Raw genomic sequence first — 26,697 nt, 5'->3', positions numbered from 1 at the left:
AACTATAGGCAGAGCTGCAGTGGGGGGAGGGAGAGGACAGAGGGGAGATTAAAATTTATGGAAAAATGTAGAGGAGTGCTGAGCAGTAGAGGTGGATGGGTCTTTGCAGAAGTTAGGTAAGAGGAACAGCCATAAATACGTCATCTGGGAGAGAGCAAGGATTTTTAGGGTTTTGCTAGGACAAACATGAAATAATTTTCCCTTCACTCCTTTCTCTAGCTGTTCCTTTACCCAGAAAACATTTAGCTAGCCAGCCACAGTGGCTCATACCTCTAATCCTAGCTACTCAAGAGGCGGAAATCTGAGGACTGCAGGTCAAAGCCAGTCTAGGCACTAAAGACCTTGAGACTCTTATCTCCAATTAATCACTAGAAAAGGATAAGTGGTGCTGACAAGGGGTAGGGTGGTAGCCTTGAGCTAAAGAGCTCAGGGACAGTGCCCAGGCCCAGAGTTCAAGTCCCACGACTGACCAAAAAAAAAAAAAAAGAGGAAGAAGAATGAAAGAAAGCCTTTAGTTAAACACTGTAAGAGCAGCAGGAAGTTGAAAATTTGGCACTACCCCCATATTCCAATAATAATCAAGGAAAAGTAAAAATGTATGCTATCAGCAGGGTGTGGCTGCACAGTTTGTGATCTTGGCTATTGGAAGCTGAGTGGTTTCAGGAGGCTAAGTCAGGAAGAGCTGGAGCCCAGGATTCATGCCTGCATGAGCAAAAAAAAAAAAAAAAAAACGACCCAAAAACAAAAACAAAAAGAAGTCTGCACAGTGGCTCACACCTCTGATTCTGGCTACTCAGGAGGCTGAGAGCTGAAGATCATAATTCAAAGCCAGCCTGGGCAGGAAAGTTCATGAGATTTTTTTTTTTTTGCCAGTCCTGGGTCTTCAACTCAGCATCTGAGAACTTCCCTTGGGCTTTCTCAAGGATAGAACTCTACCCCTCAAGACATAGCACCACTTCTGGCTTTTTCTATGTATGTGGTACTGAGGAATCGAACCCGGGTCTTCATGCACGCTAGGGAAGCACTGTACCTCTAGGCCAAACTCCCAGCCCCAAAAGTAGTACATTTTAATGTTAATGTTTATATGCACGGAAAAAAATTTGAGATACACATAAAATATTAATGGTGCCAATTCTAATTCTGCATTAACTTATTGTTTTATTTGTAAATTTGAATTTATGTATATTAAATACATAGTCTGCAAAAATTTTAAACCATTTCTTTTTGTGTGTAGGGGGGTCATGGGGCTTGAATTCGGGGCCTGCGCACTGTCCCTGAGCTCTTCAGCTCAAGGCTACCACTTGAGCCACAGCACCACTTTCTGTTTTCTAGTGATTAACTGGAGATAAGAACCACACAAACTTAATTGCCTGGGCTGGCTTTGAACTGCGATCCTCAGATCTCAGCCTCCTGAGTCCTTTGACTTTCCCTAAAGATCACTCCTTTTTGCTTGGAAAAACAGGACCTCAAAATGCAGGTCTTCTCACACTTTCTTTGCTAACTGTCATTTTCCCATTTTTGGATTACAGGCGTGAGCCACTGGGCCCGGCTTAAACAATATTTTAAGTAAGGGATTTCTTTGGCCTAGAGTAAAAGGTGTACAGAGAAGTTTTTGCATAGATAGCAGTAATGTGAAGAGTATCTCTGGGCTACAGCCCTTTTAAAGCATCATTTTCAAGAGACACTCATAAATATATGTATACAAGAACTTATGATTCTGGCCCCAGAACCATTAGTGGGACTTGAGTACATCCATAGGGAAAGCAGTGATGTGCAGATCTAGAGCCTAGTTAGCTGAGTCTCTAAACCATGAGTAAGAAAAAAGATCTGGAAATAGAAGAGCCCTTGGCTGGAGGGTGCTGACAGTTATGTTTACATATCAGCCTTTCAGATTAGAAACTGTGACATAATCAATTCTGGGTCCCGTGTGTGTGTGTGTGTGTGTGTGTGTGTGTGTGTGTGTGTATGTCTGTAGCATGTGCACGCACTAGTACTGGTACCTGAACTAAGTGTTTTATGTTCTTGATTAACTTTGCATTGATGATTAGTATTCTACCACTTGAGCCATACCTCAGCTTGTAGCTTTTTGCTGGGTAACTAGGATAAGTCTCTTGGACTTGTCCATTGGATCTGGCTTCTTATCTTGCACCTCAGATCTTAGCTTCCTAAGTAGCTAGGATTATAGGCATGAGCCGCCTAGCTCTAAAACTTACCAAAGTGCTTGAAACCTAATAGATGTTTGATTATTTGTGGAATATTTTACTTATTAAAAAAATCTTGAGCCGGGCATGGTGTCCTGTAATCCTAGCTACTCAGGAGGCTGAGATCTGAGGATCTCGGTTCAAAGCCAGCCCAGGGAACTAAAGTTTGTGAGTCTCTTAATTAATCACCAGAAAACTGGAAGTGTGCTGTAGTCTACTGGTAGAGTTCTCGCCTAGCATACATGAAGCCCTGGGTTTGATTCCTAGGTATCGCATACTCAGGAAAAGCCAGAAGTGGCACTGTTGCTCAAATGGCCGAGCACTAGCCTTGAGCAAAAAGTGTCCAAGAACAGTGCTCAGGCCCTGAGTTCAAACCCCAGGACTGGCCAAAAAAAAAAAGACAAAATATATAGGTCTTGTGCCTGTTTGTATCCTGTCCCTATCCATATTCCTCCTTTCAGTCTTGGCTGCTATGTGCAGCAAAACCCCAGCAGACTCTGTTTTTTATGTGAAAATTGTCAATGGAAAAAGGGGCTAGAGATATGGCTCAAGTGACAGAGCGCCCGCCCAGCAAGCACATTCCTACAACTTTCCAGAGTATTTTTCAATAGCACAGTTACACCCGGAACTACTATTTCCTATTATGTTTCTGATTTCACCAAGATGGTGGATGGAAACAGTAATCCAAGCAGAAAATTTCCCTTTGCCTTGCTTTGCAATGAAGTAACGTTGGCCAGGAAATCTCCAGAATAAAGGTTCCCATCTCTGGTCATTAGTGTCCTCCTGCTAGTTGCAGGAGCCATCCCATCTTCTTCAGCCACCTCCCAGGAGACCTTGACTTGAGGCCCTGTGGACAGCCTCCAGGGACTGCCAGCTTTGTTTCTGATTAGGATTTCTCTAGGGCAGGACTGAGGGAAGAGGGCGGGAGGGAGGATTTAGGACTGTTAGCTTAGCATTTGCTTAGCTCTGCCACGAAGCTGAATCTGTAGAAGGCTGGTTATAACAGGTCAGATGCCCAGTATTGCAATGACTGTCCATCCCCCAAACACTGTAGGGCGTCCTGGTCAACATTCTTTCTTCCTCCATCCCAGGGTGGAGCCTCATGGCTCGCACAGCCCCTGGAGACGTGACACGTGTGTCCGTGTGCACGTGTGTCCATCCATGCAAGTGTGCCACGGAAAGCTGTGGACGGGGCTCCTGCATGCTCCTGGCTTTAGGAATGTCTCACTCCTCGAAGCCTTTGTGTCCAGACCCCTCCCCCTGCCAGCAGCACCTAAAGCAGCTTCACTAAGTGTCCGGAAAGGAAGGCAGATCTTTTCCTTCCTGACAGCACAGCAGGCACAGCATTAGCCCAGGCCTCCGCTTCTCCCCACCCCGAGCCAGAGCCAAGCAGACGCGAGCTGGACGAGCTGGCGCCCTCCCTCCCCGTGAGGAAGACAAAGCCCACCTCAGGAGCGGCCCCGAGCGGATCGGCGCCGGCCTCGGCCCGCCCCGCCCCGCCCCCGAGCGCGCCCTACCTCCGCGGCCGGCCCGGTGAGGCGCTGTTCCCCGGGAGCCCGCGAGGGCCCAGCCGGCGTCCTAAGATCGGATTGCGGCTAATACAATGGCATCCTAGCTAATGCAGGGAGGCTGCGCAATCCCAGCCCATCGCCCGCCGTGCCGCGGCCGCCGGTCCGCGGTGACGTGGCTGCCGGGGGAGGGGAGGAGGGAGGGGGAGGGGGAGGGGAGGGGGGAGGGGGAGGGAGAGGGAAGGCACAGGCCTGCCCACTCTTCAGCGCTGCGGCCTCCCTCCCCACCCGTCCCCGCGGGGCCGTTAGCCCTGGGAGTGGCGAGGGAAGAGCGGGCGGTCGGTGCTGGAAGATGGAGCCTGGGAAAACAGGGAGCGCTGGGTCTAGCTTCCCTCTTCTCCTTGGGAGACTCAGGGAAGAAGCCTGCGCGGGGCCTGGAAGCTTCCTTCTTTCCTTCCTTTCTTCCTCTCACCCCTTCCTCCTCTGTTTTTCACCCACTCTCAATGATTCCTTGTTTCTAGTCTTTTCTTCCTCATGGTGCCAGGCTAATCCCAGGCTGGCATTCAGACTGGAGGGCACAGGGACCACCCTCTTGTACCTGCAGAAACGCACGTTCAGGCCTGGATGTTCAACCCCTCCCAGTACTAGCCTGCCTAAGGACACTGGTGGGGTCTGCCTAGAAGACAGTGGGCCGTGGATAGGTTTCTACACACAGGGTGGAATACTGTGAGCTTTGGACTAAGGGGCTATAGGACCCTTCTCCAAATGCAAGATCAAGTGCAGTCCCCTGGCTCTTCAGATCTCCTAGTTGTGGCTGGAGCAGAACTAGGCTGATGACATCAGTTTTTGGTCCTTGCAAAGCAGCAAAGTTTAAGTGGAGGCAGAATCCTGACCCCAAAGCCCCTCCTCCAAGAAAGGACACAGACTCTTTCATGTCAGAGGGAAAGAAATCTTTTTTCTGTCTGTAGATCTGTGAGTCCTCCACCCCCTCCCCTGTGCAAGTTCAGGGCCAGCCTGAGGGAATAAGCAAATAGAACCACAACAGGAGCCAGTTGAACAGTGAACACACTGTCTCCACTTTCCTGGACAGTGCTCTCTGCCATTATCTTTGACAGAGAGATGTTCTCAATGTGGCCTGCCTGTGGCTCTGCTCAAAGTTCACTGGAGCCAGCTCTCCTTGACTGTGAAGGTGGGATGGGGGGAGAGGGAGCAGGAGTCCCTGTGAATGCTCAAGCCCCTTGCATAATGTTTGCATCTAACTCATGTATATTCTGTGTGCATCCTGTATATTTATTTATTTATTTATTTATTTATTTATTTATTTTTACCAGTCCTAGGGCTTGATCTCAGGGCTTGAGCACTGTCCCTGAGCTTCTTTTACTCAAGGCTCTATCACTTGAGCCACTTACAGCTTTTTCTACGTATGTGGTACCAAGAAATGGAACCCAGGGCTTTGCCCATGCTAGGCAAGCACTCTACCAGTAGGCCACACTTCTGGCCCTGCATCCTAACTCATCTCTAGAACAGATACAGTACTTAGTCAATGTAACCACTTGTTATGCTGTTTTGTTTAGGAAATGATGACAAGAGAAAAAAAGTGTGTACATGTACAGAATAGCTGCCACCCCCCTCCTTCCCAAATGTATCTGTACTTTATTTTCCCTAGCAATACTGGGGATTGAACTCACAGCAGCATTATTAATAACAGCCTAAAATGAAGGAACAACCAAAATGTTCATCAACAGATGACAGGATAAACAAATAGTATATCCACACACAATGAAGTATTAACTACCAATAAAAAGGAACAAAGTACTGATATTTGCAATAACACCCAGAAAATACTATGCTTTGTCAAAGAAGCCTGACATAAAAGGTCACAGATTGTTTGATTCCATTTACATGAGTAGTCTAGGCCAGGAAAATCTCTAGAGACAAAAAGTGGCTGTCAGATATTGGACAAAGGGAGACATGGGGGCTAACTGCTAATGAGATTGGAATTTCTTTGGTGGATGATGATAACATTAGAAATTATATTCATAGTTGTGAAATTGCAAATATACTGAAAATAATTGGAGTGTGTATTTCAAATGGTTAAAGGTGTGTCATATCAATTTAAAGTTTTTGTTGTTGTTGTTTTGTTTTTAAAGCCCTTGCCGGGCATGGTGGCTCATTCCTGTAATCCTAGCTACTCAGGAGGCTGAGATCTGAGGATTGCAGTTCAAGGCCAGTCCAGGCACTAAAGTCCTGTTTCCAACTTCCCACCAGAAAACCGAAAGTGGTGTTGCAGCTCAAGTGGTAGAGCGCTAGCCTTGAGCTGAAGAGCTCAGGAACAGAGCCCAGGCCTCGAGTTGAAGCCCCATGAGCCCCATGACTAACCAAGACCATACCCCCCCCCCCCCCGGGCAAAAAAAAACCCCTCAACAGTGCAGCAATTTTAGTGGCATTAGTCATTTCCAGAATAGCAGCCCTGTGTGAACGGCAGTTATCGAGGGGACTGTCGACTCATCATTGGCTGTTAACCCAGCAACCTCACACAGTGCCCTCTTATGCCTTCTTCAACATCAGAACTGAATTTCCTACCTTTTTTGAAGGTCAGTACTGGGGATTGAACTCAGGACTCTTTTTATACTCCTGCTTGACTTTTTCACTCATGGCTAGTGCACTACCATTTGACCCTTGCCTCTACTTCTGGCTTTTTGCTGGGTAACCAGAGATAAGAGTTTTGCTAATTCATCTGTAATTCTCAGATTTCAGCCTCCTGAGTAGCTATTATTGTAGATGTGAGCCACTGGCCCACTGTGACCACCAGAAATTTGTCTTCTTATATGAATTACATAAAATAGTTACTTTTTTAAACTTATAATGTTTGAATTATCTAACAAAATTAGTCAACTTCTAACCCTTTTATCCCTTTGGTTTCTATAACACCAATCCTCCCAATTCTACTTCTTACATCATTCTTTCTTAAATAAAACAATACTTAACCCATATGTAAACGTAGGCAAGTAGAATCTCAGGTCTTTTCCCCTGAGCAATGTTTGGCCCTTTCCATTCTTGTCTTTCTGTTCATTTCTCAATCTTACATCTTTCCTGAAATTCCAAAATCCAATCGATAGTAGCCTACTGGATTATAATCTTATTCTAGTTCAGGCTTGTTTCTTTCCTCTCTCTCTCTCTCTCTCTCTCTCTCTCTCTCTCTCTCTCTCTCTCTCTCTCGCTCTCGCTCTCGCTCTCGCTCTCGCTCTCGCTCTCTCTCTCTCTCTCTCTCTCTCTCTCTCTCGCTCTCTCTCTCGCTCTCGCTCTCTCTCTCTCTCCCTCCCTCCCTCCCTCCCTCCCTCCCTCCCTCCCTCTCTCTCTCTCTTTGTTGTCAGTCATGGGGCTTGAACTCTGGGCCTGGATGCTGTCCCTGAAATCTTCTGCTCAAGGCTATCACTCTACCTCTTGAGCCATAGCACTATTTCATCTTTTCCTTGTGAATTGCTCTACAGTCCTTTCACTCTGGTATTTCCGCCCCCCCCCCCCCCCGCCCCAGGTATGCTTTGTATTAATTTCCCCAGAGCACTGCATTCAAAATTCTTATTGCAAATGGATTCCAAATTTTGATGCCTCCTCTCCCCTTGGTTTCACTATGTAGTTCAAGTTGACCTTCAACTTGTGATCCTCCTTCCCTCTGCCTCTAAAGTGCTGGGATTGCAGGTATATGCCACGACATCGAGCATTAAATTCTGAACTTTAACTCACCCTATCAGGAAGATCTCTGGAGTTCAACTCCTATTTGCTTGTCTCTCCTGTCTCTAGTGATGTAGCTCAAATGACCTCCTGTCTAAGAAGCTTTTCTTTTTATTATGGAAATCCTTCTGCATGTTTTTAGTACCAACTATTTGTACAACCTATTTGGTAATAAGCATTGGTTATTTTTTATTATTTACATCATGATGAGGGTACTTTTTTGGGGATGGGGAAGAGAGCTATGTGTTAATTTGGAACCTAGGGCCTTGGCACACAGTAAGATACCAGTGACAATGATGTTTGACAAAGCTACTGAATGGCAGGGACAGTAGAGCCAAAGTGGCTTTCAGGTTAGCCTAGCCTGCAAATAGCCTATTTGAACAAGAGGAAAAAAATGAGAAGGATGATGAAACACAAAAGGATAAGGCTTGGTAAAATGCTTGGTACCATAATCTTTAATGCCAAGATCTTATACTCTGAACCCTCTACTTATTTGCCTCGCGTCTACAAAACATTTAAATCTGAAATCTGGGTCCTAGAGCTACAGCTGCACCTTTCCGGTATATCCCTATCCCTTTATCTACACAGTGATGCTCACTGCAGTGCTGCTTATAAATTAAATGAGAATCTTCTAAATATTTTTTAAATGCCTGAGGCTAAGAATGTGGCTTTGTGATAGAGTGCTTGCTTAGTATGCCTGAAGCCCTGGATTTGACTCCTCAGTACCACACAGACAGAAAAAGCAGGAAAGTGGTTCAGTGGCTCAAGTGGTAGAGCACTTGCCTTGAGCAAAAGAAGCTCAGGTGCAGTGCCTAGGCCTTGAGTTCAAGCCCCAGGACTGGCAAAAAAAAAAAAGCCTGAATAGTGTTTTATGTGTTCAATAGAATATAACAGAACCGTAAAAATTAATGTTTACAGCCTGGTGCGGTGGCTCACGCCTGTAATCCTAGCTACTCAGGAGGCTAGATCTGAGGATCACAGTTCAAAGCCAGCGGGGGCACTAAAGTCTGTGAGACTCTTATCCTCAATTAACCAGTAGAAAATGGGTAGGGCCATAGCCTTGAGCTGAAGAGCTCAGGGACAGCACCCAGCTCCAGAGTTCAAACCCCACGACCAACAAAAAAATAAAATAAATAAATAAAAAATTAATGTTTACAGGATTGAGGGCATGGCTTAAGTGATAGAGTACTTGCTTAGCATATGAGAGGTCCTAAATTCAACCCTCAGTACTGGAAGAAGAAAGTTTACAAAGGAGGGCCGGGAGCGTAGTGTAGCCTAGTGGTACTTGCCTACTACGCATGAAGCCCTGGGTTCAATTCCTCAGTACCACATACTCAGAAAAGGCCAGGAGTGGTGCTGTGGCTCAAGTGGCAGAGTGTTAGCTTGAGCAAAAGGTGTCCAAGGACAGTGCCCAGGCCCTGAGTTTAAGCCACAGGACTGGTAAAAAAAAAAAAAAAGAAAAAGAGGGTTTAAAAAGGAATCCTTAATAGCATTGGAAAAGATGTATAATCTGATTTTTTTTTAAGGTAGGTTCCAGTGCCAGTGGCTCATGCTTGTAATCCTAGCTAACTCAGGAGGCTGAGATCTGAGGATTGCTGGTAGAAGCTAGCCAGAGCAGGCAAATCTGTAAGACTTTTATTTCCAATTAATGACCAAAAATGGCAGAAGCAGAGCTGTGGCTCAAGTGGTAGAGTGCTAACCTTGATCACAGAAATTCAGAAGAGTGCTCAGATCCCCAGTTTAAGCCCCAGGATCAGCAAGTGCATGCGTGCCGTGTGTGTGTGTGTGTGTGTGTGTGTGTGTGTGTGTGTGTGTGTGTGTGTGCGCGCGCGCGCGCGCGCACGCAAGTATGCACAGAGGATATCAAATTATAGAGATTTACAAGAACACTCCTATTGCATAAAACTGGATTATCTATATAAATTTTCCCAGACTTTTCTTTCTATTTTAGTATAATAACAACATCAACATTAATTATTCCCACCCTTAATTCTGGCAGATTATTTTCTGCAAAAACTGAACTACCCCACCTAGAGAAAAGACTTTGGAGGTCCCTCAAGGAAAAAAGATTGCTGTATCTGTCCACTTGCACAGAATTTCCAATCAGGTTCTCAATGCTTCATTCATGAATCAGTAGCCAAAGATTACCAGACTTCTTTTTTTTTTTTTTTTTTTTTTTTTTTGCCAGTCCTGGGCTTGAGCTCAGGGCCTGAGCACTGTCCTTGGACTTTCTCAAGGCTAGAGCTCTACCACTTGAGCCTCAGTACCACTTCCGGCTTTTTTCTATGTATGTGGTACCGAGGAATCGAACCCGGGTCTTCATGCATGCTAGGCAAGCACTTTAACCACTAGGCCAAACTCCTGGCCAGATTACCAGACTTTTGATGGCAATCTCTAACACAAGAAACAAAGAGTTGAGCAAAACAGAAACAGACAAAATACAGAGAAAGCAAAGGAAAACAAAACTAAATCCAACTTACAAAGTGATATTTTACTGGTGATGCTAATGGAGCCTTTGGTTAAGATAGAGTGTGTGGAGAATACTTTGGGACTCTGTAATATCCTGCTGCACAGAAAAATTCCATCCATTTTTTTCTTCTCCAGCACCCATTGATTGTCTGAATCATTTACTATGACAGCTGAAAAATGTCAGTTTTCTCATTATTTCTTATACATTTATTAGTTGGAATTTTACTATGATTTGCTTTTTATTTCTTCATTTATTTACAAGACTCTTTTTAAAAATTTAATGGGTTAAGTCCATTGCTGGTATTATTGATTTTGATGTTTGGACTGCCGTAGATTTGAAATTTGTCTTAAATTTTTAAATTTGGTGGTACTGGTGTTTGAATTCAGTGTCTTGAGTTTGCTATGCAGGCACACTACTACTTGAACCTGCCCCCAGCCAAGGTCTTTATCTTTGCCTGGGCCAGCTTAGACTTTGATCTTCCTACTCTAAGTTTCCTATAGCTAGGAACATAGCTAGGATGATAGGGGCTATTGATTGACAGAGGGTGTCAGGAATTTTGTTTTGTTTTGGTGCCTGCATTGGTCTCAAACTGTGTTCCTTCCAATCTTAGCCTCTGAAGTAGCTAGGATTACAGGTGTGAGCCAATCATGCTTGGCTTGCTGTGTATAAGCTTTAGATAATAACTGTTTGGGAGTAATTTCAGATATACAGAACAATTACAAAGGTATTTTGGAGTTCCTTTACATTCTTCAATTCTAAGGTTAGCAACTTATATAACCATAGCGCCTTTATTAAAACAAAAAAATTAACAGTGACTACATTTTGAATTTGGTTAATTTTTCCACTACTATCCCTTTTCAGTTATTTGGTTTTGTAACAGCAAAAAAAAAGGAAATTTGTCTAGGCTGTTAATTATTACTAAAAGCAAGAGGTACTGGAAAACTACACAAGACTACATGACTTTTAGTATATTTTTGTCCCTGTCTTTTTCAAGAATCATTTTCCTAACCTTTCACCTCAGGATACTCTTCTTTAGGAATCACCAGGAAGTACTTTTTTTTTTTTTTTTTTTTTTGCCAGTCCTGGGCTTGAGCTCAGGGCCTGAGCACTGTTCTTGGACTTTCACAAGGCTGGAGCTCTACCACTTGAGCCTCAGCACCACTTCTGGCTTTTTTCTATGTATGTGGTACCGAGGAATCGAACCCGGGTCTTCGTGCATGCTAGGCAAGCACTTTAACCACTAGGCCAAACTCCCGGCCCCCAGGAAGTACTTTTGCTTGTGTTGCTCTAGTTAGGTATATTCTACATCAGTAAGAACTTGTATTTGACTATGTTTTCATCTCAGATTGATTCTAGTAGCAAAGATTAAAAATGCTCAAATCATAACAAACCAAAATATGATACACTATACCCTTCCAATTTAGAAGCATAATTAATTAGCATCCCATGAGTCATCACACTCTTAGTTTGTGTGAGGCACTGGCTAGATGTTCAGAGAGTCCAGTCCAACTAGAAGGACTCATAATTTTATTATCATCGACAATGTGTTCCTGGAGAGGGAAGGGCAGAACTGTCTATGTTTTAGGATGTATAACAAGTTTTTTTTTTTAGCCCTAATAACACAAGATACAGCTTCTCTATTTGAAGCAGGAGAGGATGAATTACTTATTACCCAGCCCCATTATAGTGTCCCAATTGTACCACCAAGGGACCTGGGGCTTAGAGGAAGTAGTTATGGAAACCTCTGGGCAAAGGCAGGAGTAAATGGAGTTTGGGGTATGGAAAATGAAATAAAGGATTAACTAATAGAAGTCATCTCTTTATTCATAGCTCCCATTGTGTTTATAAAATTATATAATAACAGACTTAACTTCTCAGAGCAGAAAAAAACTTTGCACTGTACATGAATTCTGGAAAGTCTGCCTGTATAACTTCTATACCCTATCAAGGTTCTCAGAGGACATGAGATTAGATGAAAGCTCTAAGTTTCCTACATGACAAGTATTTCTCTCTAAAACACATGCAAGATGCTAAAATAATATAGGGATTTAAGCACTGGTGGTGCTAGTGTGTGCCTGAGGCTGGGTTGCAAAGAAAACATACAAGCTGTCAGATGCTTACGTGCCCCTGGCTGTGGCCTCAGAAGTCTGATCCCACAAATGGAATGACAGCCAACTCCCAGGAGGTAATGTGTCTTCCCTCCTGGTAGGATAGCCACTCCTAGCCAAGGAGCCTTTTGTTCCTAACTGGCTTCATGTTATTTTGGACTCCATGTGTGACTGGCCAGAATGCTGAGAGTGTTTTAGCCTCACACACACCAGCTGCCTCTTTATTGGGTCTCCCTAATATAGCATCCTCTTTCGAAGCACAGTTGCTTTGTTTTTTGGCTTCTTACATGTAGAAAAGTTCAGCTAAAAGTCTACCTTTAAAAGCCAAATACAGGGGCCGGGAGTTTGGCCTAGTGGTAGAGTGCTTGCCTAATATACACGAAGACCCGGGTTTGATTCCTCGGTACCACATACATAGAAAAAAGCCAGAAGTGGTGCTGAGGTTCGAGTGGTAGAGCTCCAGCCTTGAGAAAGTCCAAGGACAGTGCTCAGGCCCTGAGCTCAAGCCCAGGACTGGAAAAAAAAAAAAAAAAAAAAAAGAAGAAGTTAAATGGCTGTTTCTTAGGACCACCAGGGGTCAGCCGACCCTCTTTTCCCATGTCTGTAGTCTACCTTAGGAGAGGAAAAGGTACAGGTGCCTTCAAAACCTATTGAACACCAGGGCAGGATCCCCAACTGGTTCCAAGTCTTTTACCTCTCAGCCTCTGCAGTGCCTCCAGCTCTTGAGGTCCCAATTCAAAGAATGTAGATTGCAGCATTGAAAATTACACCTAGGAATAGAACAAGCCAGAAGCCATTGACCCTCTCTGTGTACTGCTTTCTTTCATTCTACTGAGATTTGCTCATAAGCCTAGCTTTGCTCTGGCATCTGCTCATCTAGAAAAAAAAATCTTCACATATCCAGCTAGTAAGTGTGTGCCTTTCTCCATTAGGCCAATATTTGATTTCTCCTTAGCACTTGTACAGAAGCAAAAGAGTTCCTGGAGAGGAACTCCTGAAAGACCTTAAGGCAAATGAAAATGACCCCCCAGGGAGGGGTTTTGTGTGAGGTGTTCATAAATGCCCTCCCTGTCACTCTCCTGCAGTCCACCATGGATATGCAGACACACAAATGTACCTACACTCTCAGGTGTCTGGCTTCCAATTGCCACAGTAACAAATCTCTAAAGACTGAGAACTACTATAAAACCTATTTCTTTTGAGGATGTAGGTTAGGGGGAGGGGGGAGGACTGTAAGGATTCAGGGAAGATTTAGTTCCTACCTTGACAGACTGAGCTCTTCAGATGAAGGAATGGAGAACACAGCAAGAAACCGGCCCATGACTTTAAGCCTCCCTACGTGAGGTGCAAGGGAGCAAGAAGCCAAGAGCAGAGGAGCCAATGGTGGAGGCTGACAGCCCCGGCAGGTTTGCTCTGGTTGGACAGCTCTGACCTGTGTATCTGCACGAGTTAATCAGCTTTGTTGCTTCTTGACTGTTGAACTGACTATCCTTTGGCTGTTCCTTTGGCTCCTGGGCTCCAGGAAACAGTGAGCGTGTTCTCTCCCTTCCCCACCCCTGATAGTGGACTACTGCACACAGGCTAGCAAGCTGCTATCCAGTCAGTTGGTCCAAAGCCGTAAATAAAAGGGCACATATGCACAGAGGAGTGGACTATGAGAAGAATCTAGATTGAATTACACAAGCCAGTTGTGAGGCCAGGGAGGGGGAGGTAGAGAAAGAGAGGAGGGATGACTCGCTGCCTTTCAAGGAAATCTTTTCCTTCAGGTCCACCCCTTCCAACGCATGACTGCCAGAAGCCATCAAAGTCTCCCTCCCCAAGAAAAGTAGTTCCAATGTGATCATCTAAGTAATAGATTCATGGTCCCTGAGACTCCTGTCAGAAAGGAAGCCTTTTCTTGGAGATGCCTTATCTCCCAGCACGCTTTAGGTATCTCCACAGTTCAGTTCACCGTCCTTGGTGAGAGCATCAGGCTGCTTCACTCACAAGTGGCAGCAAAGACCATTTCTATGGACAATAAATATATTTGTTTTATTTTCAGAAATAAAGTGAGCATAGTTCTTCTACTTTTAAGCAAAAATTTTAGAAAGCAAGCAACTAGAATTTAGCCTTGTCTGAGATTTTGTCCTAAGTATGGATTTGGCGTTGAGTCTGGGTTCAAATCTAGCACATGGCTTGCCAGCCATATAACTTTAGTCAGTCAGTCTCTACAAACACTGAGTCACTCAGATGTAAAATGTGCACCTGATCATGCCAAATAGTATTTACCGAAACCAACTCCAGGAAATGGAAACAAGAAATTTTTTTCTTTGTTGATGTTTTGGTTTTCTTTTTGTCTACTGACTCCTTTATATGTCTTTGGGAGTGTAAAGGAAGGCACAGAAATGGAAGGACAAGTGCAGTAATGGTACTCATTGGACATTCTGTTGAAAATGAATTATACAACTTCTAGGTGGAGATGGGATGGAAAAATTGGGAGAAGGCAAGGGAAGGGATGACATTGTCAAAAAAGAAATGTGCTCTTGGGGCTGGGAGTGTGGCTTAGTGGTGGAGTACTTGCCTAGCATGCACAAAGTCCTGGGTTCCATTTCTTGGTATCACATACACAGAAAAAAGCCAGAAGAGGTACTGAGGCTCAAGTGGTAGAGCATTAGCCTTAAGGAAAAACAAAACAAAACAAAACCCAAGGACAGTGCTCAGGCACTGAGGTTAATCCCCAGGACTGGCAAAAAAAAAAAAAAAAAAAGAAATATGCTCTTTACCTGACTGTAACTCCTCTGTACATCATCTTTGTAGTAACAATAAAACTTTTTTTTTTTTTTTTTTTTTGTAGTGGGACTTGAAGTTTGGGCCTGGGCGCTGTCCCTAAGCTCTTCAGCTTAAGGCTACCATCCTACCACCCCTTGAGCCACATAGCACCAATACCGGTTTTCTGGTGATTAATTGGAGATTAATCACCAGATTTTTAGTGACCTCATGGACTTTTTAGTGCCCAAGCTGGCTTTGAACTGCTATCCTCAGATCTCAGCCTCTTGAGTAGCTAGGATTACAGGCTTGAGCTGCCGTACCTAGCAATAAAACATTAAAAAAAAATTGTCACACTATTTTCCCAGAGAGGCTTGCAGCAGGATTTAATGAAGTATGAGATGCCTGACATGTAAATGTCCACTTATCAGTCACTGTTATTGTTGTTATTATCAGCATCTTTGTTAGATGATCAGAAAATCTAAAGGCTCTAATACAGAGAATGTGTAGGCAAATTTCTTGGGAAGAGTCAAAGGAAATGGAAAGAAGAGTTATGCTCCTTTCCCCCTCCCCTGCATGAGGTCTGAGTCAGTCATCCAGCATCTACTACATTCTAGTCTAGTAATTGGTCCTGTAGCCTTGAAGTCTCCACTACTCCACAATAATGGCCCCACATCAGATCCTAGGAGGTGAAGGGGCGGGCCGGTCTGACCCCAGGGTGGCCTGGGATAGGTCTGTCTAGGCTGTTGTCTACCCAGCACAGCTGCCTGGGAGCCCTACAGTCTAATAATAGCTACCCTGAAGGCAATGGATTAAGACAAAAATGTAGGAGGTGTTTATTTTTACACTCTAGCTTTAGTATCAAGTTCTACTGGTTATGCCCAAATGTAGGGCAGCTTCCTGCTAAAGGAGTAGCCTCAAGCTTCTCCAGGTTGCTCAGTTGGCTTCTGGAGGAGGAAAGCTTTGTTGAAAACAGCTCAGTGTTGACTGGGATGGGGAACAGAGCTTCATTTGTCAGGTGCCAGGTCCTAGATCTCTGACACCACATGGATTCCAAATGGAAAACTGTGGCACAGAGCATTCTCTAGAGTGAGGTAGAACAAAATGGCCTAATACATTGATCTGGTCGGGGTACACACATATACAACACTAACCAACTGGTTTCATTGAAATGCTCTGAATAAAATTAGGAGAAGACCACCATGCAAGTTATCATAAGCCTGTGTAACACGCTGAGCCTGTGTAACACGCTGAGCCTGACTTGTGCAGTCAGTGCTGGTATGAAAAAGAAAAAGCATGCTTGAGAGAGTTTTATCCATTATCTTTTATACTTTTTTTGGTAGGAACATCAAACTCCTTGAAAACTTATGTCACTAGAACTTCTTTCCGGGATCTGACAATAGACTGGAACTATCAAGAAACTAGCCTTCATCTGTGCAGGAGCCCATGTTCAGATCATCTCTCCCGAAAGGCTTCTTTATCCCAAGGCCTTGCACTCGGTGACTGTCTCTGAGAAGGGCAGTTCCATGACTAGGTTTTCTATTTATCCCATCAGGCAGATGGCAGTAAGGAGGTTGACAGCTGAACAGCTGACGTAAATAGATGTAGACTGGCCTACTGAGGGGCTATGTGTACAGCAGACTGCTCTGGAATGACAGCAATGTACCAAACACCAGGTAGGAATGCCAAAGTGCAAAGAAAACAGCCAAATACACATCTTAGGGACTCACTGGACTCGTGATTTTCCTACTTGTGGCTGAGTCATAATCATTATCAGTGACATGACATACCAACACCCTGGCTCCTTAAAGGAAGAGGAAGGCAGCCCAGTGAACGACTCAGTCAAACATTCTTTTCCTCTCACTCAAAGCTTATCCAGCTGGTCATGAAAACAACAATGTAGCCTCAGAAACAACCGGAATCGGTCCCCAGTGACAGAAGACTTGAGCTCAGCTGCATCTGGAAGCTAGCCTAGGTAATGGCAGGATGCCCACGGATGGGAACACTGCTTTCCTTCTTGGCTTTTTCTCTGACTTGCTGGGTCATACAGGGCAGGGAACCTGTCCTCTCAAGCTCCAGGCTTACCAACTGGAAAAGAAATCTATTTTCTGGTGATGTGGCAAGATAGTTGAAAAATAAAAATCATAGGAAATGTAAATGCTATGAAGTGAAGTCTTGAACTAACGTTTTTCAGTAATGTAATTCTCATCAACACAGGCGTGGCTTTCTGGATTTTTCTCTCTTGTAAGACATGATGGCTATGTGGTGAAGCAGGTCAGTACAGTATACAGAGACGTATAATCCCCACCTCTGGTTTGAGGAATAAGTGAATCTGCTTGCCTAGACATAAGGCATTAATTTCTCTGTTATATAATAGACAAGGCAGAAATGTGTGAGCAGAAGGAAACACCTCATTCAACTTCTTGTTCTATTTGGGAGTCACACAAGTAAACTGGATGGGGGGGACTATGACTTGAGGCTGATACCCCACAGGTATAGCTTGAGAAACACATACATAAATGAAGGAGTGTATGCTACTGCTCCCCTAGAACAAAGGCAACACTGTATTCTAACCTCAATACAAGCCTTCCCTCTCTCTACCCCAGTAATTCCTCAGTGTGGGGTTAGCTAGCTGGCCAGGTTTCCAGAACTCTTAGAGAGAAGAAACAGAAATCTCTTCTTCATTGATGCTGACACCTCTTTTCTGTCACTGCCTCCTACCTTGGGATTCAAAACAGATACCTGAGCCTCTTCTGCAGGCTCTGGTAAGAGCCATCGCCCTTTAAAACAGGGCCTCTGGATGAGGGACCAGCAAGACAGTAGGCTCTGTGCACCACACAGTCATGCCATTCTAACTTTCACATTTCATTATAATTGGCCTTTTATAATTTTTGTATAGATTTATGGAGGCAAAAGTGATATTATGGTCTAAAAATAATGTGGAATAAACTATTAATTAATTAATTCCTCACTTCAAATATGTATCATTTTTGTAGTAAGAACATGTGAAATTTACTTTCAGCAGTATTTGAAATATACAATTAAAAAAATAATCCTTAAAAAATGTAAAACCAGGGGGCCCGGGAGTTTGGCCTAGCGGTTAAAGTGCTTGCCTAGCATGCACAAAGACCCGGGTTCGATTCCTCGGTATCCCACATACACAACCAAGCCGGAAGTGGCAACAAGCGACAGAGAGCGAAAGCAAGCAAGCGGAGCCCAACCCAGTGGTGGCCGGAGCGAGCGGGGCCGGAGCAAGCGGGGCCGGAGCGAGCGGGGCCAGAAAGAGAAGGGGGCCAAAAAAAAAAAAATGTAAAACCAGAGCTGGTAGTGTGGTCTAGTGGTAGAGTGCTTGCCTAGCATGCATTAAGCCCTGGGTTTTATTCCTCGGTACCACACACAGAAAAAGCTAGAAGTGGAGCTGTGGCTCAAATAGTAGTGTGCCAGCTTTGAGAAAACTCAAAGACAGTGACCAGGCTCTGAGTATAAGGCCCAGGACTGGCAAAAAAAAAAAAAAAAAAAAAAGTAAAACCACTTTGAATTTGTGGGCTATTCAAAAACTTCAAGGGTTACTATTTATTTTTTTAATGGCTGTTGGCCTAATTATGTAAAATCTCTCTCTAAAACTTATAGGCCTAGGGATGTACTTTCCTTCTTCTACAGCTGGCGCAGACAGGGCAGAGCAACTCCTCTTTAAGGAGCCACTGAGGAATGTAAAAGAAGAATCCTGAGGTTATTTGCATTGGATCTGGCAGACTGTCTATTTTCCTTCACATAAAACACTTCTAAAACATCTGTGGAATTTAGTCTATTGCATTTTCATTGTGCAGGGCAGAATGAACTATAAAGCATTTTTTTTTTTGTCAGTCTTGGGGTCTGAACTCTGAGCCTGGGGGCTGTCCCTGAGCTCTACAGCTCAAGTCTACTGCCCTACCTCTGGGCCTGGGCATTGTCCCTAAACTCTTCAGCTCAAGGCTACTACCATACTCCTGGAACCACAGACCACTTCCAGTTTTCTGGTTGTTAATTGGAGTTTCACGGACCTTAGAGCTTTGAACTGTGATCTTGAGATCTCAGCCCCTGAGTAGCTAGGATTACAGGTGTGAGCCACCTGGCTCAGCTCTATAAAGCATTTTTATCTTTCCATGTCTGCATAGAATACTATCCTCACCAGTCTTTCCTCCCACTTTCCCTCCACTGCTCTCAGGTTCCAATACAGACTTGAGTTCATTCAGTCTCCAGCCCCTCCTCCACTTCCATAAATGGTTGAGCTGTGGATGGTAAGAAACTTTCTGAAGGAAGGTAGTCTTGAGAAAGTAAATGTGGGTGATTGGTTTTGGGTTAGGGTGAGTTCACTTCGAGCAAAGAGGTATGGTGGCTGATTGTGACTGTAGAAACTATAAAAGTTGTTACTACTATAAAAGCATTCCATGAAGGATGTCCAAATGATGATGCAGCTCTGAAGTTAGACCTCCTCATACAACATGAGCTAAGAAGAAAACAAATAACTCATAATGATATTATCTATTATGCTACTTATTGTGCTGTGTTTTCCATAAATATATTTCTAATTTTTATAGTAACTATGTAGCATAGATGTTATTATTTCTGTTTTGCAGCTGAGGAAACTGAGACTCTTGCTGGGATTAACTTTATTCAAGCTCTCAGAACTAGACAGAGAAGTTGGGCTTGGAACTCTTGTCTGACTAAGAGCCCTTGCTCTTTCTATTCTAACATTACTAATATCTTAGGTGGAGAATACAATAAGCTACCTTAGATTGGAGCCTGCTTAGACTTTGTTCTAAATGGCAGCAGTCTGTTGGTCTGCTCTTTTCTATAATCTGAGTATTAGCGTGTAACAAGATGTTTTAGAATCACAATCATGACAATTTCATATGTAGTTTAGGTCAAATGAAAACAGCTATAGTAACACTTGAGCCTTTGACTTACTTGAACACATGTTTTATTCTTCATAAGAATAATACAGGATTTGCTGGGCATTGGCGGCTCACACCTGTAACCCTTACTACTCAAGTGGCTGAGATCTGAGGATCGAAGTTCAAAGGCACCCTGGGAACAAAAGTCTGTGAGACTCTTATCTCCAATTAACCACCAGAATACAAGAGGTGGCACTGTGGCTTAAGTGGTAGAGAACTAGCCTTGAGCTCAAGAGCTCAGGGACAGTGTCCAAGTTCCAGAATTCAAGCCTTACAACCAACCAAAAATAAATAAATAAAATAACACAGAATTTAAATATGCGAAATAGTTTTATAGTGGCCAAAGAATCTCTTTCAAAGTCGTATCTATGCAATTTTTGCTATTCTGAAAATAAATTGGCTGAATTGAATTAGTTCCCTACCTTCTTGGGCCAATCAAATAGTCATTTTCCTTTCCTCTGTCCATCTTTGTATTTGGCTAGGCACAATGCTGCACAACTAGCTAAAAGCCAATCCAGCTTCTGCTGCAGCAGGAGTGGCTAGTTAGCTAAGTTCTGGTGGCTAAGTACTGCATGCAACTTCTGGCAAAGTCTAAACAGCATAGCCCCTTGGCTGTCTTTCCCCTTCCTGCAGCTAGCAGAGTGGTAGCAGCTCCTACCTCCAGCCATACAAATAGCCCAGGGACAGCAGCACAAAAAATGAAAGGAGTTCGAGACTCCTTCCTTCCTTTCTTTCATCTTTTCTCTTCTTTTGGCAGTTCTGAAGTTTGTAATTAGGGCCTTCTGCTTGCTACGTATGTGCTCTACCACTGAATCAAGCCTCCAGTCTTCTTTTGTGCTAGCTATTTTGAGATGGGGATATTATTTCCTGCCTCTGTGCACCCTAACTGTGATGGAGTTTCTCATCATAGCTGGAGTCACATGTGGGTATCATTACACTTCTTTCATTGAGATGAAGTTTCACAGATTCCATCTGTTGAGAGAAGTTTTGAGAACTTTTCAGCTTTAGCCACCAGCACCTAGCGCAGTATAGGTCTTCAAAAATATGGAGCTGCTATACCAACCCAGAGCTGGATTTTTTTTTTTTTTTTGCCAGGCCTGGGCCTTGAACCCAGGGCCTCGGCACTGTCCTTGGGTTTTCTCAAGGCTAGTGCTCTACCAATTGAGCAACAGCACCATTTCTGGCTTTTTTTTTTTCTATGTATGTGGTACTGAGAAATCGAACCCTGGTCTCCAACACAAGGAGATCATGAATATTTAAGAGATAGATATGCCAAATTACTCTGATCAGATCCTTACACATCATACAAATATATTGAGATGTCACATTTTATCCCACTAATATGTATAATTATGTGTCCCTTAAGTGGCTCTTTAGAGGCTTTCTATAAAATCAGAACTTAGTGCCTCCTTCTGCCTGCAGTTTACACCACACCACTACATGGACTGGGCCTTTCCCTTCTACTGGTCTAGCTAGCTCCTAATCAGCCATTAGATTTCCCTGTTTTATTTATCTTGAATTAGCATAATACTTCACAGGCAGATTCAAACCTGATGGTTATCCTTCTAGAAGAACTGAGACTACAACTTCACATAAAGCACTAAGGATCATAAACACGGAAGCAGATTATAACTATTTACGTCCATTTTCTCCTCCTCCTTGGTTTCATGCTAAGGAGAAAGACTATTTTCTTCATTTTCAGTCACTTATCTTAACCTAAAACCTAAATTGAACTAAGGAGGAATGGAATCTTCACTAAACAAAATTGAAAAAGTGTCTTTCTTCCCAACAGAAGGCACTACAGCAGAGCTATGGACTGATTTACACAATGTCACTCCAGGCCCTCTGGCTAGGTGTGAGGAAGCTCAAGAGTAAGCAGGAAACACAGTGGCTGACCTCTGAGCATGCAGGAGAATATCTTAGCGCAGTTCTTCTAGAGTCTCCCCACGCCCGGGCTGGGGTTGGAGAGGCAGCCTGGGAAGCAGAACGACATGTTCCAGCCAGAATGGCCTCTCTCATCCCTTTCGCCCCACTCCACCCCTAGCCTCACTGGTCTTCAGGGCTGTCCTGGTAGCTGCTTCCAATGGGTGCTGCTGAGAAGCCAGGAAAGAATGCCGGATGTGTCTCAAAAAGTTCAACACTTGCTGAGGAACACTTTGTTTTTTCCTAAAAAGGGCAATCTGTAAAGTTACGTAAGACCTGTTCTCTAAACTGGGCGCTATTCCAACTGCATCCAAGGACTCCTCAGGCTGCTTGGAATTTCAGGAAAAGGGCTTGGCATTTCCTGCTTGGGCAACCTATATGATGGCCATCTCTAGAGGCAGGGCAGTTCCAGCAGGGGAACCTGGGCTTCACTGCCAGTTGCAGCCCCACTGAGTTCACTTGGGGACAGGAAGCAGCATAGTTCATTTGCAGTCCAAACCTCAGAAGGGCAAATTTTTGCCAAAGTATAAACATCAAGCCACTAGGGTCTCATCCAAAGAAGGCAGGCCCTGAGGGTTCCAATAGTCCAAGTCACAAGTTCCCAGCAGGGTTCTGACAGGGTTTCCCTTCCTGTATGAGGCAGACATATGAAGAAAATCTGTTGTGTTCCTAAAACCTTATGTCTTGTCTTGCCCAAAGGCTAGACAAATTAGTTAACAAAATTAACTGAGCACCTATGAAGTTCCAGATACCGCATTATGTGAACAAACATACCTGCTGCCTGCCTTCATGGGGCTTCTAGTTCATCTGGAGAAAACCAAACTATGACTACACATAAACTATTAAATGGGCCTTTGGAATGGCACAGTAAAAAGAGAGACTGGCTGGGTGCTGGTGGCTTATGTCTATAATCCTAGCTACATAAGAGGTAGAGATCCAGAGAACTGGGGTTCTCTGCCAGGGCAAACATTTTTTGAGACCCCAATTCCAACCAATAGCTAGAGGTGATAGTGCATGTATGTAATCCTAGCTATGTGGGAAGGTGAGATTGTGGTTCTTGGGTAGCTTGGGAAGGGGTAACTTCATGAAACCTTAATAGAAAACTAGATGTGACAGTGCATGCCTGCCAGCTCAGCCATTTACAGAAGCTTATGATTTAACAAAAGACAAATTCTAAGTCAATTCTGTCAACTGTTCCTCTCCCTCCTTCCTTCATCTTTCTTCCTTCCTCTCTCCCTCTCCCCCTCTCCCGCTCTTGTGACAGCACTAGGATTTGAACTTCATCTCCTTCATGCTAGACTGAGGAGATATGCTGAACCACATCTCTAGTCCTGTTTTTCTTTTTTTTGTGTGGGGGGGTGGTGGTGAAGGGCTTGGACTTTGGCCCTAGGTGCTGTCCTTGAGCTTTCAACTCAAGGCCTACCCCAGGGCCTGGGCATTGTCCCTGATCTCTTCAGCTAAAGGCTAGCACCCTACCCCATTTGCACCTCAGTGTACTTCTGGTTTTCTAGTTGTTAATTGGAGATAAAAGTCTTATGAGTCTTTAGTGCCTGGGCTGGCTTTGAACACAATCCTCAGATCTCAGCCACCTAAGTAGTGGCATGAGCCACTGAGCAGAGCCTGGCTTCATTGGTTATTTTTAAGGTTATTTGCACCCAGATGCACTAAGGACTTCAATAAGCTTGACAATGCAAGCCTAACAATGATCTGCCTATAGGCTTCCTGTCACTGCTGGGATCACAGACATGCCCACCAAATCCAGTTTCCCTTTCATGAAGATGAGTCTTGTGGATCTGTCTGTTCAGGCTGGCCCAGTAGTACCAAGAACCTCCCAATCTTAATTGCTCATGTAGCTTGGAATGATAGGTCTGTACTACTGGGTCCAGCTATGGGTTAAAAATGGGTCTTGGGCTGGACGCTGGTGGCTCACACTTGTAATCCTAGCTACTCAGGAGCTTGAGATCTGAGGATCATGGTCCTGGGCACTGGGGCACTAAAGTCCATGAGACTCATCTCCAGTTAACCACTAGAAAACCGGAAGTGCTCTTTGGATCAAAGGGTAGGGTGGTAGTTTTGAGCTGAAGAGCTCAGGGACAGTGCCCAGGTCCAGACTTCAAGCCCCATGACTGACAAAAAGAAAACAAAAATGAGTAAGGTCTTGGGCCAGGTGCCAGTGGCTCATATTGGTAATCCTAGCTATTCAGGAGGCAGAGATCTGAGAAACACTATTTGAAACCAGACTGGGCAGGAATTTCTGTGACAGTCTTATTAAAACAACAACAACAACAACAACAAAAAAGCCAGAAGTGGTACTGTGGCTCAAGTGATAGAGCTCTAGACTTGAGAAAGTCCAAGGACAGTGCACAGGCCCTGAGCTCAAGTTCAAGACTGGCAAAAAAAAAAAAAAAAAAAAAAAAAAAAAAGGCTCTATCAGTTGAGATACAGCGCCACTTCTGGCATTTTTAGTAATTTTTAGAGTGTCACAGATTTTCCTGTCTGGGCTGGCTTTGAACTGTGATCCTCAGATCTCAGCCTCCTGAGTAGCTAGGATTTTAGGCAAGAGCCACTAGCACCTGGATGCAGATTAATTTTTAAAGGGGGTGGGAATTCTAATACTCCTAGAGGTGGTGTGAAGAGTCCTAATAAAGATATTTAAGACTGAGGGCCAAGAGCGTGGCCTAGTGGCAGAGTGCTTGCCTACCATGCATGAAGCCTTGGGTTCGATTCCTTGGTACCACATACTCAGAAAAAGCCAGAAGTGGTGCTGTGGCCTCAAGTGGTAAAGCAATATCTTTGAGGAAAGCCCAAGGACAGTGCTCAGGCCCTGAGTCCAAGTCCCAGGACTGGCAAAAAAGAAAAAAAAAAGAAAAAGAAAAAGAAAAAAGATATATAAAAGAAAGACTGGTATTTAATGAAGGCTCAGCAAATAATAACTACAATAAATATGAGTCAGGAATCTTATTCAATCTGGTACTACTTTGTCTTGAAGTTATACTACTGTTCAGTTCATTACTCAGGAAACATGTCATTGCCATAGCCCATAGCCAGTGTTTTCTGTTCCCCGGGCCTACTAAAATTCTTTAACCTTTCTTCTTGACTCTGTTCTTTGTTTCCTTGTAATTTGTAAAGTGAGTCTGTCCCAGGCAACATCCCAAGCGAATACACAGAAGGTTAGGGTGAATTTGCAAGTTATCAGTCAATCAAGAATTTCCTACCCAATGAACATCACTAGGTACATGACTACCTGAATTGCTCTGTCAACAGAACAGCCAAAGTGAGTCTCCACAGGAACTCATGGGCTACAAGAAAAGGTGTAGTTATTTCTAGACAGAATGCCCTGTGGCCCTCCCCAAGCTTCACAGCTCTGCTGTAGAAAAGACTGTCTGGCCTATCCTCTCTTCTAATTCCAGTGCCCTCTCTTCAATGCCTCTTTCAAGGATACTTATTCAATCTTTGTGCAAAGATTTCCATGGAAAGGAATGGAGATAACTGCTAGAAAATGGTAAATATCCCTGCTTTCGTAAGTTTACAATCTAGTGGAGAAAGGCAGACAATCACATAGATAAAATATAAACTACGATAAATGCCAAGAATAAAAATTACAGGATAACTCGGTGAGATGGTACGTGCCGGTAGGGTACGTGCCCATAATTTAGCTACCCAGGAGACTGAGACTATGACCAAAAAAAAAAAAAATCCAGCCAGCAACAGGAAAGGTCATGAGATGTTATCTCCACTATCTACACAGAAAAGGCCTGAAGTGATGCTGTGGCTCTAGTGGATGAGTCTAGCTGTGAACAAAAGCTCAAACATGGTGCTGAATTCAAGTTCCAAGAGTGGCACAAAACAACAACTACAAAAAAAACTCCAAATGAACAACAAATAACTTGAAACCTTTCCACTGATCAGATTTGAGAACCACTCAGTGAGGAGCTGAGAGCTGAGTTTTAGGTCTAAGAGTAAGCAATACTACACACCTGTGATCTGTGGACCAAATCAACCTCACCTGGGGATTTGTTAGGTAGTAACTACTTTGGGGCCACCTTTAAAGTTTTGCTAAAATTTCAGGGGTGATCCAGTGATTTTCAGCATTTTATTTATTTATTTATTTATTTATGCCAGTCCTGGGCTTGAGCTCAGGGCCTGAGCAATGTCCTTGGAGTTTCTCAAGGCTAGAGCTCTACTACTTGAGCCTCAGCACCACTTCCGGCTTTTTTCCATGTATGTGGTACCAAGGAATCGAACCTGGGTCTTCATGCATGCTAGGCAAGCACTTTAACCACTAGGCCAAACTCCTGGCCCGATTTTCAGCATTTTAAAGTTTAAGAAGCACATGTCTAGAGGAAGTTGAACAAAGAAGCCAAGAATATACACTGGAGAGAAAGTGTATAGCCATCTAAGGCTCAGTGCAGATATCGTACAAGTGTATACATACATATTAAATGTAAAATCAAATCATTTCCATATTATGACTAGGAAAAATTTTCTAAACTCTGAACTAAAACAGGCTAGCAGAGGTCTTAGACTAACAGTATAAAAAGTATCTATAATTTGTTCCAGGTTCCACACAGCTCATATTTATTAAGGCCAAGAATTTTACAGGAATTTACAGAATGTATATATGCAGTGCATATTTTGGTACTTTTTCTCTCAAACCACACTTGGGCTATTGGGGAGGAATTAATTGAGGAACATAAGATACCCAACTTTACTATTTCTCTTACCCTCTTACTACTCTGGACTCATTGATTATTTATAGAGCAGGATTACACTATAATCCGAGCAACTGGAAAAGCTACTGAGAACAACCTATGTTACTTAAGGAGACCTGGTTTCAAAGCAACAAAAACATCCCTAGATTCTTTTTTTAGGTTGACTCAAAAACCCTAACTAACCTACAACTTCTGATATATAACAAGTGTTTGTTGTTGTTTGGGACAGAGGGTTCCTCTAGAGAACTGAGATTGCTCTTGAACTCACTAGCCTCCAGCCTGCTGAGTATGATCACCACCCTTGGGGTTCTTCATCTTTTTTCTCCCACTTCCAGAGATAGGAATTGAACCCAGGATGTCATCC

General features: G+C 43.7%; 1 protein-coding gene across 3 annotated transcripts in view; it reads right to left on the bottom strand.

The window, feature by feature from the left end:
* Positions 1-26,697, bottom strand: part of Rusc2 (RUN and SH3 domain containing 2) — a 53,507-nt gene that overhangs the window by 19,021 nt on the left and 7,789 nt on the right. The window contains exon 2 of one of the 3 annotated variants that reach the window (XM_090330209.1): positions 12,714-12,789. The exons of the other annotated variants lie outside the window; for them this stretch is intronic. The gene's annotated coding sequence lies outside the window, so the exon portion shown is untranslated. The remainder of the gene's footprint in view (positions 1-12,713; positions 12,790-26,697) is intronic. 3 annotated transcript variants of the gene reach the window in all.

Source organism: Megascapheus bottae, chromosome 3 (genome assembly GCF_031878675.1).
Source record: "Megascapheus bottae isolate mThoBot1 chromosome 3, mThoBot2.hap1, whole genome shotgun sequence".
Lineage (NCBI taxonomy): Eukaryota > Metazoa > Chordata > Mammalia > Rodentia > Geomyidae > Megascapheus > Megascapheus bottae.
The sequence above is the reverse complement of the archived record's forward strand: the minus strand, read 5'-3'. Positions and strand labels throughout refer to the sequence as shown.